The sequence below is a fragment of the Telopea speciosissima genome, chromosome 8, assembly GCF_018873765.1.
Source record: "Telopea speciosissima isolate NSW1024214 ecotype Mountain lineage chromosome 8, Tspe_v1, whole genome shotgun sequence".
NCBI lineage: Eukaryota > Viridiplantae > Streptophyta > Magnoliopsida > Proteales > Proteaceae > Telopea > Telopea speciosissima.
In genome coordinates this window covers 36,041,433-36,056,212 of record NC_057923.1, presented here as the reverse complement: position 1 = coordinate 36,056,212, position 14,780 = coordinate 36,041,433, and positions in this window count along the sequence as shown.

Below are 14,780 nucleotides of genomic sequence, written 5' to 3'. Positions count from 1 at the left end.
ATTTGCTTTGGAACCCAAGTGGGCCCCGTAGGTAAAGGGAACCCTGCCTGTGCTTGGTCCTACAGCACAGACAAGCTGTGGACAACACTGTGAACCTAATCTAACCTAGAGTTAGGTACAAACACTGAGAATGACTATTTTACCCCTATACCACTGGCTCTGGATGATGCACAGGGACATCGACCTAAGGCCCAGTGCAAGTCCCATAGGGTTCTAGGTGAGAACCAACTGAACAACAAGGTCAACCCAGTGAGTTTAGGTTAACCCTAGGACTACCAGGGATAGGTTGAAAACTTAATATGATACTTTTTTATTTATATTTAGGATTTGATCCCCCGCTCGAGGTCAACAACCAGACTGCTGTTGGAACTGAATTTGCAACCGAGGTCTTAGAACCAAACACAGGTGAGTGAAATATTATCATATGTGTACATGTAACTGTAATGCTATGCCGGCTATTAAATTTAAATCATAAATGCTGTGTTATTTAAATTCTATTCAAATATTCAAAATACTACACATTGATTGTCTGTTGATCAACATTGTGAATTATGCATGATGATTGTGATTGTTAGATTAGATGCCGTAGTCGGCTTGGAAATGAGGCCTGTGGTAGCCCGTAGTATGGGATGCGGTTGACACCACCTGACTCATACGGTGCCATATAGACATGGGGTTAAAGTTTCATCACTCGTGCTACACACCCTTGCCAACAGGGGTTTAGGTGTTGGATGCCTGTGAGGGTGACCATATGTGTATATGAGAAAAGAAAAGAAATGCATTTACACCGGAATGGTAATTTTGAGCTATATGCCCGGCTATAAGACAAAATTGAAAAGAAAAGAGAAAAGAAATGGATTGCCCTACAGGTTAATCACAGAGGGCTGGTCGGGCTGACCTTGGTGAACGAATGCGGGAGTTGACTGGTCCTCTCCGACAACTCAATGGGTGTATCGCGAGAAGAGGTAACCATGCCTACACCAGGGATATATGTATTGGGGATTGTAGTAGCACAGATCTGACTTAGTTGTATTTTTAAGTGGTTAATAAATAATCTAGGCTTGCATATCATGTAGAATCATGTGGATTGTGGTTGCACGTGCATGCATGATGATATATTTGCTCACGAGCTCAGTGGGGCTCACACTCTATTATATATGTTTTTCTTAGATGATTTTGCAGATCGATGCTGTTGTGGCATGAAGGCTCATTATAAGGAGGAGAGCCCTGGTTATTATGATGGTATTGGTGTGGACCCGACGGAGGTCGTGCCGATGATGCATGTTTTCTCGGTGGTCCTAGATGAAGACTGTGAAGAGAGCACTTGATGCTTTTTGTTTTGTTTAGGAGTTTATCCCCATTCTTATTGTGGTTCCATTGTTGTTTTCTTAGTTTCTTTTTGGGGTTGTGTTATCTCACCCTGTATATATATGTATGTATTTCTTTCTTTTTAGCTTCTAGCAATGTAGTTGGTTGTTGTGGGTTGTACTTGGGTGGGAATGTTTCGGAACACTTTATATATATGTATATATCACTTTCATTCCCGTATTTCTATGCTTTCTCTTTATAATTGTAATTGTAGTTTATCTACAGCACTCTGATCTTGCCTATGGTAAACTGAATGAATGTGGTTTCCATGAAAGTAAGAATTGCTTCTAGATCCATGGGATTTGGCGGATTGCCAGTATGCAATTCGGGTCACCTACCTAATCCTCCCAGGGGGTGGTTTGGGGTGTGACAGTTGGGCAACATGTTACAAGAGGTAGAAGCTGCATCTAAGAAGCAGAAAATTGAGGTCTTGACTACAGAGGATAAGTCTTCTTCCTCTAAGCCCAAGGGTAAAAAGAAGAAGAAGAATGCTGATAAGGGCAAAAACCCTAAGGTTGGGTTTAAGGAAATTCAGAAGAACAAGGGCAATGAAACTTGTTTCTATTGTAAAAAGGACGAACATTGGAAGAAGGAATGTCGAGCCTTCTTGACTGCTCAAAAAAAGAAGCAGGAAGAAGGTATTTCTGAAACCTTAGTCCTTTATGAGTCTAATTTGTTAGAGGAACCTACTAACACATGGTTGGTGGACTCGGGATCTACCGCCCATATTTGCAACTTGTTGCAGGGGTCCAAGCTGACAGGAAGGTTGACTAAGAATGAAGTTCAATTGAGAATGGGTACGGGAGTTGAGGCCGTTGCAGATTTTACTTTGTTTTTTAATAATACCACTTTAGTTTTAAGAGATTGTTTTTATGTCCCCTTGTTTAGGAGGAACATTATTTCTGTTAGTAGGTTAGTGAAGGATGGTTATACTTTTCTTTTTGGTGATAAGTTAACTATTCGGTTTAATAACTCTTTTGTTACTACTGGCTTACTGGATAACGGATTGTATCTCTTAAAATCAATATTAAAGGTAAATGAGATCTCTAATACTTCTATAAAAAGAAAATCAGCCCAAGATAATTCAATGTATCTTTGGCACTTAAGGTTAGGTCATATTGGAGTAGAAAGGATATACAGGTTGGTGAAGGATGGGCCTTTAGATTTACTAAAGTTAGAACCTTATCAAACCTATGAATCATGTTTATAAGGAAAGATGACCAAGAAACCCTTCTCAAATAAAGGAAGAAGAGCCGAAGCTGTGCTAGAATTGATACACTCTGATGTGTGTGGATCCATTAATGTTCAGGCAAGGTTTGGTTACGAATACTTCATAACCTTCACTGATGATTACTCTCGTTATGGTTACATATACTTGATGCACCGTAAATCAAGAACTTTTGACAAATTCAAGGAATTCTGAGCGGAGGTTAAAAAATAGTTGGGTAATTGCATCAAATGCCTCTGATCTGATCGGGGAGAGTATTTATCAGATGAGTTCAGGGACTACTTGAAAGAAGTTGGGAATATATCTCAATTGACTGCCCTAGGGGCACCTTAACACAACAGAGTTTCTGAAAGGTAGAACCGAACCTTATTGGACATGGTTCAGTCCATGTTGAGTTATTCAAAACTATCATTGAGTTTTTGGGGTTTTGCACTAGAAACTACCATCTATATACTGAATAGGGTACCAATAAAGTCTGTGCCCAAAACACCTTTTGAATTATGGTATCTGCATAAGCCTAGTATCCAATATGTTAAGGTATGGGGTTGCATAGCACATGTGTGGAAACAACAGACCGATAAGTTGGAATCTCATATAGATAGATGTTATTTCTTGGGATACCCTAAGACAATAGGCTACTATTTCTATGACCCGGTTAATCAGAAAGTCATAGTTAGTAAGCATGCAACATTTCTAAATGATGACATGATCTCACCAAGATCGGATCCAGTGGTCATTAAAGAAGTATCTAATGACCAAGTGCCCTCTGCACCAACAGAAATTTTAGTTGACATGCCCACTGAGGAGTAACAACCTCAAGAGCCTAGCCGGAGTGGGAGGTCTGTCTGACCACCAACTCGTTTGAATCTTCTCATAGAGGAAGATCAAAAGGTGGAAGAATTCCACATGGTGTCTAATTATTTAGACACAGATCCTTATACTTACGTCGAGGATCTAAAGGACATTGACACTGTGAAATGGCAGGAAGCTATGCGCAGTGAAATACATTCCATGGATTCTAACCATGTCTGGACTCTTGAAGATCTGCCACAAGGGGTAAAATCCATTGACTGTAAATGGATCTACAAGAGGAAGAGAGGTGTGGATGGAAAGATGGAATGTTTCAAAGCAAGGCTGGTGGCAAAGGGATACACTCAGAAAGAGGGTATTGACTATGATGAAAGCCTTCTCACCGGTAGCGATGATTAAATCCATGCGGATTCTATTATCAGTTGTTGCATATCATGATTATGAGATCTAACAGATGGATGTTAGACTACTTTCCTTAACAGTTATCTTGATGAGGTCATATACATGAGTTAGCCAGAGGGTTTTGCTTCCCCAGCGGAAGAAAATAAGGTATGCAGGTTTTTGAGGATCGTTTAAGGACTAAAACAACCTTCTAGAAGCTAGAACATCCATTTTGATCAAAATATCAAGGAATTTGAGTTTAAGCAAAACATTGATGAACCATGCATGTATAAGAAAATCTATGGGGGTGCCGTCTGTTTCCTTATCTTATATGTGGATGATATACTACTCATTAGGAATGATGTGGAGTTGCTTTCATCTGTAAAGATGTGGTTATCCAAACATTCTCGATGAAAGATCTGGGTGAAGCCAACTACATCCTAGGAATTAAACTTGTGAGAGATTATAAGAAGAGGGTGTTGGGATTGTCACCATCCACCTACATTAACAAAGTGCTTAATAGGTTCAACATGCAGGATTCGAAGAGAGGAAATGTGCCTCTCAGACATGGAATCGGTTTATTCAAGTTACAATGTCGTCAAACTCCAAAGGAAATTAAGACTATGAAGAGAGTTTCTTATGCTTTGGCAGTAGGAAGTTTGATGAATGCCATGTTGTATACCAAGCCTGATATTTTTCATGCTGTAGGGATTGTGAGTTGATAACAATCCAATCTAGGATAAGAACATTGGACAACTGTCAAGGGGATCCTCAAGTACCTAAGGAGGACCAAGGATTACTTCCTTGTATATGGTTGTGATCAATTGTCAATAGTTGGATATACAGATTCAGATTTTAAACTGATAAGGATGATAGAAAGTCTACCTCTTGGATGGTCTTTATGATTGGTGGGGATGCAGTTATTTGGAGGAGTGCCAAACAAAAATCAGCAGCTAATTCCACGACAGAAGTTGAGTACTTGGCAGCTAGTGAAGCAGCCAAGCAAGTGTCTAGCTTAAGAAATTCTTGACAGACTGAGGGGTGGTGCCTGAGCAAGTAGAGAAACCCATACAATTATTATGTGACAACAGTGGGGCTATAGCACAAGCGAAGGAACTAAGCTCTCATCAATAAGCATGTGGAGCAAAAATGTGACTTGATTTGTGAGATTATTCAATGGTGACATAGCCATAGCTAAGATCTTGGGCCCGAGATGATACAAGCAATCTGTGAAAAGGTGGATATCATTAAAGAGAAGATTAAAGCGGCCCAATCAAGATAGAAGAGTTGTGCTGATCATCGGAGGAAGAATATTGAATTTAGAGTTGGAGAGAAGGTATTCCTCCGAGTGTCTCCAACGAAGGGATTGCTACGTTTCAATAAGAGAGGCAAGCTAAGCCCAAGATTCATTAGTCCTTATGAAATCCTCAATAGAGTGGGACTCGTAGCGTACCGACTAACATTGCCTCCTTCCTTGCAAGGCATCCATGATGTCTTCCATGTGTTGATGCTAAGATGGTATATCAACAACTCGGCACATGTACTCGTAACTGAACCTGAACAATTAGATGTGGATATGACCTATGAAGAACAGCCTACGAAGATATTGGATAGAAAGGAACATAACCTTCGTAACTGCATGGGCGTATTCGTTAAGGTTCGGTGGGGAAATAGTCCCATAGAGGAAGCATTGTGGGAACACGAAGAGGAAATGCAGGAAAAGTATCCCTGACTCTTTGAACTACAGGGTAAGCAAATTTCGAGGATGAAATTTTTGTAAGGTAGGGAGAAATGTCAAACCTGCCCCTTGACTGACTGAAAATCTGGATGAAGAACAAGAAACCCTGGACAATCACCCAAGCACTCTGTGGAGCATCACACCAGTGGCTAATCCTATAGGAAGGATCTCCTACATACCTGCCAGAAGGTGGATTGTAGCTCCATGCCACTGTACTGCACACAACATAATGTACAGCTTGGACTCCAGGTATTCTCTCTCCTCCTCATAAATGTGGGTCCACACCTGGAAAGTGGTGCATATGACCCTGGGTGAGGTATGGGTATAAGGCCTAAGCCCTAGGCCAAGCCTCTGTGCAAGCCCAATGTGATACAGCTTTGTTGTGTTCTTTGGGTGATGCACTTGGCGATGCACACATCACCCAGTGAATCGCCTAGAGTGGTAAAAATGAATATTTTAAACAGTAGAAGTGTGGGGACCACCCTTACAGACCATGGGTATCCTCCAGAGGTAGATGGGAGTCTTGGGCACCATAAAATTACCCTTGGACCCTTGTGGACCCCACCAAAGTGGCCAGAATGGCCCAAAATTAGTTTCAAAAATGCATTTTTTGAGCAGACCCAGGCTGCCAAACAGGTCCTAGTTGTGGTTGGACTATAAATAGAGGACTCAGCCTAATTTTAGAATCTCTATTCACTATTCAAACAGTGGGAAGGGAGAGAAGAGAGAAAAGAGAGAAATGAGAAGGAGAAGAAGAAGGGGGAGGACATACCTCTGCATCCATTCAGCTGCAGCAGCTTACCAAACCAGGTTCAGGTATAAAAACCATACATATACATGCTTCTATTGCTATTACTGTTCTCTTCCTTAGATCTCTGCATTTTGGAGGTGTTTCTGGTCAGACAGCCCAGAACACCTGGGGGGCTGCCATGTACTGCTCTAGATCTGACATGCAAACTGATTGCATGGAAGATCTGAGCTTTTTCATGGGGTTTTTACTACTGTTTTATACTTGGGACTGAAATCTGTCCCTGTGCCAGACTGCACTGCCCTATTGCACCAAGAACAAGTAGTCTGGGCTTGGATCTGTGCACACAGGCTGCTCTTAACCTAACCCTGTGTTGTAGCAACCTTAAACCACCCTATTTTACGTAGGATCACCCTTACATGCAACCCAAACCATAGCCATAAGCTAGAACACAGTTGAGCTACTACTCCTTGTACTGACTGGACAGCTCCTGGCTACCAAGTAGTGGGCCCAGGTCATAATCCATGTGGACCATTGTAAAACACTCCACATGGGGTCCACAATGACCTAACATGCATGAAGGATCGACCATGACACTGCCTATGGTGAAAACCAAAGATTTGGAGCCTAATAACATTCTAAACAGGCTCTGGGCGATGCACACATCACCCAGTGAATCGCCGAGAGAATTAAAAAGGGCTGTAATGCAGACCTGACCTTGGGGGCTTCAACCTATGGACCATGAACAGCGTAAGGAGGTGGTAAATGACCAAAATACCCTCCTCACATCTATCCATAATTATTCACACATTGGGTACCCAAGTGGGCCCCACAGGGCTGTGAAACCCTACCTGGATTGGTCTAGCTACACTGTTGACTTAGGGACTGTATTATGAGACTGTTGGGACCATGAACCATGTACTACATTGGTAAAATACTATACCTAACCCTGAACTACATTCTTTGGATGATGCACCGGGACATAGACCCAAAGCCCAGTGCAAGACCCAGAGAATTCCAAGTGACATCAGACTGAGCACCGAGTCAGACCAGTGAGCCTAGATCAACACTAGAACATCCAAGAACAGTTTTGAATGTTAAATAACACAAGTTTGATTTAATACTTTAGGATTTGATCCCACGCTCGAGGTACACTACCAGACACCGATTAGGACTGAAACAGCAACTGATCATATAGAACCAAGCCAAGGTGAGTGGAATGTCATCACGTATGTACGTGTAACATGAATGATATGCTAGAATTAAATTCTTGTAATAATAATGTTGTGATATATGTTAATTTCAAACCTTATAAATTCATTGCAACACTGTGTTGACTGTCGGACAATTTTGCTTGAATATTCTATGCTAATTGTGAATGCTAGACTAGATGTTGTAGCCGGCTTGGAAATGAGACCTGTGGTATCCCATAGAGTGGGTTATGGTTGACACCGCCTGACTCATACGATGGCATATAGACATGGGGTTAGAGTTTCATCACCTGTGCTACGCACCTTACCAACAGGGGTTAAGGTGTTGGATGTTTGTGGGAGTGACCGTATATACAAGAAAAAGAAAAAGAAAGGAAAAGAAATGAAAAGAAAATAAATGTGAATATGGGCTATATGCCGGGCTTTAAGCCATAAAAGAAAAGAAAAGAGAAAAAGGGACGGATGCCTCATAGGTTAATCACAAAGGGCTGGTCGGGCTGACCTTGGTGAACGCATACGGGAGCTAACTGGTCCTCTCCGACAACTCAATGGGTGTATCGCAGGAAGGGGTTAAAAGCCTGCACCAGGGATACATGTAATGGGGATTGTAGTAGCACTGACCTGCCTTAGTTGTATTGACAGGTGGCTAATAAATAATCTGATCTACATATCATGTAGGATCATATGGATTGTGGTTGCATATGCATGCATGATGATATGTTTTATTCATGGATTCAGTGGGGCTCACACTCTGTTATACATGCTTTTTTTAGTAGATGATTATACAGGTGGATGTCATTGTGGCGGGGAGACTTATTACGCGAAGGAGAGCCATGGTGGTTATTACCATATTGGTGTGAACTTCGATGGAGGTCGTGCTGATGGTCCGAGTGTTCTTAGTGACTACTGAGGACTGACCCGTGAAGGGTGTTGACGTGGAAGCTGATGCTGCTTTTTATCTTGGGGACTCTTTTTTGCTTTCGACAGGAGTTTATCCCCGTTTTGGCTCTTAATTTTTCTTCATTCTTTTTGGGGCTTGAGTTACCTCACCCTATTTGTATTTTTCTTTTATTTCAGTTGATGTATATATTAGCTTTTACTGTACTGTTTGTGGGTGTGAGAGAGGGAATGATAAAACCTACATATGTATATAATAATCATTTCCCGCACCGCTACGCTTCCTTATCTTTTAATGCAATTATAGCTTTCTGCGGCACTCTGAGTCTTACATGTTGTATTACGATGGTTGTGTGTCTGTGAATGGAGTAACTGCTTTTAGATCTGTGGGATTTGGCAGATTGCTGTTATGCAATTCGGGTCACCTACCTAATCCTCCTAGGGGGTGGTTTGGGGTGTGACATAGGAAATGACATCTATCAGCCCTGGGTTCAAGCTTGTTTACATGCTGTCATTTCATATGTGAAACACAACCCCATACCTTAAAGTGTCGTAGACTAGCCTGTCCACAACTCATATGGTGTCTTGGGCATAGACTTGCTTGGAACCCTTTAGAATGTATATAGCCGTTCCAATGCATATCACCAAAATGACAAGTGCAGCTGAGAATAGGTGAGCATGGATCGAACCATGCGTAATAGAGTTCTATTTCTACGCTCGACACACTATTTTGTTGTGGTGTGCTTGGTGCCGTCAGTTGTGATATGATCCCCTTATCTCGTAAGTGGTCCAAGAATTCATCGGATAAGTATTCACCTCCTCGATCAGATCCGAGGTATTTAATGCGCCTATTTAATTAGTTCTCAACCTCGGCATGGAACTCTTTGAACTTTTCAAAAAATTTCAAATTTACGATGCATTAGACGAACATAGCCATAACATGAATAGTCATTGATGAAAGTGATGAAGTACTAATATCCCTGCCTAACAGTAATATTCAGTGGTCCACAAATGTCTGAGTGGATTAAATCTAACATTCCGTTGGCTCTTCCTCCTTTATTAGGAAAGGGTAACTTTAGCCATTTTACCTTGTAGACATGATTCACAAGTTGGAAATGACAGAACCTCTAGACTTTCAAGAGCTCCATCCTTAACTAACCTGTTTATCCTGTCTATCCCTATGTGGCCTAATCTAAGATGCCATAACTACATTTGATTATCTGGAGAGTACTTTGAGTCTTTTATTGTTTCTAAATCTCTTATGTTAGTTGGACCAACTAACATGTGGTGTGTGGACTCTGGGTACACCACACACATTTGCAATAAGTTACAGGGGTTTCAGGAGAGTAGAAGGACAAGAAGGAATGAGATCACCCTCAAAGTTCGAACTGGAGATAAAGCTGAAGTAGTAGCTATAGGAACTTTTTTCATTTATTTTAGCAATGTTGGTTATTTGAAACTAAATAACTATTATTACGTACCCGGCTTTAGTAGGAATTTGATTCCGGTTTCAAAACTTATTGATGATGGTAATAAGGTTTCATTTGATAATGATATGATCATTACTCTTTAAGACAAGTTTATTGCCTCTGGTTTTAAATTGAATGGCCTTTACTTTCTTAATTCTATCTTGAATGAATCCGGTGATCCCAACATGAATACCTGTCTCTGGCTTGTCCTTCGAGCTAGGTACTCTTGGCAATTTCTCTTCCAATGTCCAGTCTTGCCACAATGGATGTTGTCACACCCCAAACCACCCCCTAGGAGGATTGGGTAGGTGACCCGAACTGCATAATGGCAATCTACCAAATCCCACGGATCTAGAAGCTGTGCTTATGATCATGGAACCATAACCATCACTTAACCAAAGGTAAGATCAGTGTGCAGCAGATAAACTACAGTTCAATAATAAAAGGAAGCATAGCGATATGAGGAAATGGTAATAATATATACATAAGAAAGTTCTAACATTTTCCCCCATCCCACAAACAAGAATCAAAGTTGATAAGTACAGAACTACATACATAGACATATACAGGGTGAGCATACTCAACCCCAAAAAGAAAAGTAAAAAAAACTACAACTGATCCACAGTCAAAATGGGAAATCTCCTAGCAGAACAAAAAGGAGTCCCCAAAACAAAACATCAGAAGCACTCCTCAACGGTCTTCTTCCACGACCACCGAGAAAGTACGCAGAATCGATATGACCTCCATCGGGGTCCACACCAACATTATCGTAACAACCAGGACTCTCCTCGAGATAACCTTCCATACCACAACAACATCGATCTGCAAAATCATCTAAGGAAAAACATATATAAAAGAGTGTGAGCCCCACCAAGCTCGTGAGCAAATAACATCAATCATGCATGCACATGCAACTACAATTCATAGTTCATATGATCCTACATGATATGCAAGTCTAGATTATTATTAGCCACCTAACAATACAACTAAGTCGGGTCTGTGCTACTACAATCCCCAATACATGTATCCCTGGTGCGGGCTTCTAACCCCTTCCCGCGATACACCCATTGAGTTGTCGGAGAGGACCAGTCACCTCCCGCATCAATCACCAAGGTCAGCCCGACCAGCCCTCTGTGATTAACCTGTGGGACAATCCATTTCTTTTCTCTTTTCTTTTCTTTTCTGGCTTATAGCCTGGCATATAGCTCAATATCACCATTCCGGTGTTCTATTCATTCCTTTTTCTCTTTTCCCATTTTCTGATGGTCGCCCCCACAGGCATCCAACACCTAAACCCCTATTGGCAAGGGTGCGTAGCACGGGTGATGAAACTCTAGCCCCATGTCTATATGGCATCATATGAGTCAGGTGGTGTCAACCGCATCCCATACTACGGGCTACCACATGCCTCATTTCCAAGCCGACTACGGCATCTAGTCTGACATTCACAGTTATCATACAAGAATTCACAGTGTTGATCAACAGATAGTCATTATGCAGTGATTTGAGTAACTTTAAATAGAAGTAACATAGCATTTATAATTCCAATTCATATTAGCTGGCATCAAATCATAGTTACACATACACAAATGATAATGTCATTCACTCACCTGAGTTCGGCTCTAAGACTTTAGTTGCAGACTCAATTTTGAAAGCAGTTTGATGGTTGTCCTCGAGCACGGGATCAAGTCCTAATATAAATCAGATAATGTCTTATTAAGTTTTCAATCCCTCACTGGTAGTCTTAGGGTCAACCTAAACTTACGGGGTTGATCCAGTAGTTGGTTGGTACTCATTTGGGATCACTGGGCCTTAGGCTCATGCCCTGGCACATCATCCAGTGGCAGTGGCACAAGGGGTAAAATGGTCATTAATAAAGTCTACACCTGACTCTAGGTTAGAATATGTTTACAATGCTATCCACAGCTTGTCTGTGCTGTAGGACCAAGCACAGCAGGGCATCTTTCACCAGCGGGGCCCACCAGAGTTCCAAAACATTTCCCAATTAAGGACAAATGTGTAGAAGGTCTTTTTAGTAATTTCCCAGCCTTACCACAGTTTCCATAGGTCAGTGGGTGAGATCCCCTAGGTCTATCCACTAATCTAGCAATTTTCCCTTCACTGGGTGATGTCTCTGGGCCTTGCTGCATCGCCCAGTGGCTGTAGAATTGATGTTGGCTGAGTTTCCAAGGTTAGGCCATATGGGCTAAGGTCAGACTTGATCCTCTGCATGTCAGGGGGGTTAGGTAGCCCCTGGGATGACCTTCATTTTGATCCAAGTGGATCCCCTATCTGACCCACCCTCAGGCTGCCAATGGGTACCCAAGCAGTCCCTATGAATAGTATCATAGGGTTTTACCAAGCTTGGGAATCTGGTTTTAGCCACATGCAGGTTCCCCCCTCCTCTTCTTCCTTCGTCCTTCTCCTTCTTCTTCTTTCTCTCTTCTTTCTCTCCTATCAGTTTCAGCAGGAAATAAGAGCTCTAAATGAGCTCAGACCCTTCCTATTTATAGACCAAGGCCAACTAAGGTCTATTTGGCCTGCTAAGTCTTCTCTTAAAAATGCATTTTTAACCTGATTCACAGCCATTCTGGGTTTTGTGGTAGGGTCCACACTGAACTAGGGGTATGAGGTGGTCCCTTAGACTCCCCTCTATCTATAGAGGGTGCCCATGTTCATAGTGGGTGGTCCCCATAATTAAAAATCATTAGAATATTCAGAAACACCCACTGGGCGATGTCATTGGGCCTTGCTGCATCGCCCAGTGCCATCGCCCAGAGAATTCCAGCAAGCTAAAATTCAATGGGACTTGCACAGGGGTTTGATCCTAAGTCAAGGTATTGACCCCACATTACATTTAGGGTTTTTTACATATTTTTATAGAGGTGGGTTCCACTTTTTGGGGAGGAGAGAGATTACCTGGGATCCAAGTCATACATCAGGTTGTGAGCTGCACAGTTGCAAGGGTCTGCTATCCATCTTCGGACAGACTTGTAAGATGACATGCACCGGGTCCCTTCATTAATCCAAGTCACTGGAGAGATGCTCCACAGTGGTCCTGGTTGCCTGGCCAGGGGTTCCTATCCTTAAGTCAAAAATTCTAGCCAGTCAGGGGCAGGGTTGGACATTTCTCCCCACCTTACAAAAATTTTGTCCTCGAAATTTGCTTACCTTGTAATCCAAAGAGTTGTGGGTACTTCTCTTTCATCTCTTCTTCACGTTCCCATTAAGCTTCTTCTACTGAGTTATTTTCCCATCAAACTTTCACAAAAGCGATGGTGCGGTTATGGAGGTTATGCTCCTTTCTGTCTAATATCTCTGTGGGTTGTTCTTCATAGGTCATATCCACGTCCAACTATTCTGGTTTAGTTGGCAACACATGTGTCGGATTGTTAATATACTTTCGTAGCATTGACACATGAAAAACATCGTGGACGCCTGACAAAGATGGTGGTAACGCCAGTTGGTATGCTATGGGTCCCACTTTATTAAGAATTTCGTATGGACCGATGAATCTTGGGCTCAGCGTGCCCTTCTTGTTGAAACGTAGCAATCCCTTGGTTGGAGATACTCGAAGGAATACTTTTTTTTCGACTTCAAATTCAATATCCTTCCTTCGATTATCCGCATAAATTTTCTATCTTGACTGGGCTGTCCTGATCTTCTCTCTTATGACATCCACCTTGTCGCAAGTCGCTTGAATCATTTCGGGTCCTAGATATTTCTGCTCACCAACTTCATCCCAGCATAGCGGAGTTCGGCACTTCCTGCCATAGAGTGCTTCGAATGGTGTCATGCCAATGGTGGAGTGATAGCTATTATTGTATGCAAATTCCACTAGTGGTATGCGTGCATCCCAACTGTCATTCATTTCCAGAGCACAGGCTCGGAGCATATCATCTAGGGTTTGGATGGTTCTCTTTGACTGTCCGTCCGTCTGCGGATGGAAAGCTGTGCTAAAATGTAGTTGAGATCCCAATGCCTGTTACAAACTTCTCCAAAACCTTGAGGTGAACCGAGGATCTCTGTCAAACACAATACTGACAGGCATGCCATGTAAGCGGACTATGTTCTCAATGTATATCTGGGCAAGCTTCTCCATTGGATAACTTATTTTGATTGGTATGAAGTGAGCTACCTTTGTCAGTCTGTCTACGATCACATAAATTACGTTCATGCCCTTCCTAGTATTGGGCAGATTCATCACGAAATCCATAGTGATTCTTTCCCACTTCCACTCAGGTATGGGAAGTGGCTACAATAAACCATACGGTCGGTGTCTCTCTGCTTTTATCTGCTTACAAGTAAGACACTTAGATACATAGATTGCTATGGTCTGCTTCATTCCAATCCACCAGTAATACTTCTTCAAATCTTTGTACATCTTTGTACTTTCAGGGTGGATTGTCTAGGGTGAGCTGTGCGCCTCTTTAAGAATTTGGTCTTAGACATCAAAATTGTCAGGCATGCACAACCTGTCTCAGAACTTCAATGCACCATCTTGGGCTAAAGAAAAATTTGGGTCTTTATGGACACCATGTTGAACTTCCAGAATTATCTTGGCCAGCTCAGGATCCAATGGCTGCTTTGCAATTATCTCCTCTCGTACCGACGGCTGCAGGTCCATCGCTGCTAATTGTATAGCCGCTTCTTCGATCACGAGTTCCAAATCAAATTTCTGAGCTTCTTCTATTAATTGCTCACTTACAACCAAAGATGCGAGGGATATAGTCTGAGATTTTCTACTTAGTGCATCCGCCACAACATTGGCCTTACCGGGGTGGTATTGGATTTCACAATCATAGTCTTTTACCAATTCCATCCACCGTCTCTGCCTCATGTTCAGCTCCTTTTGGGTGAAGAAATACTTCAGACTTTTGTGGTCACTGAAGATTTCACTCTTTTCACCGTATAAGCAATGTTGCCAAAT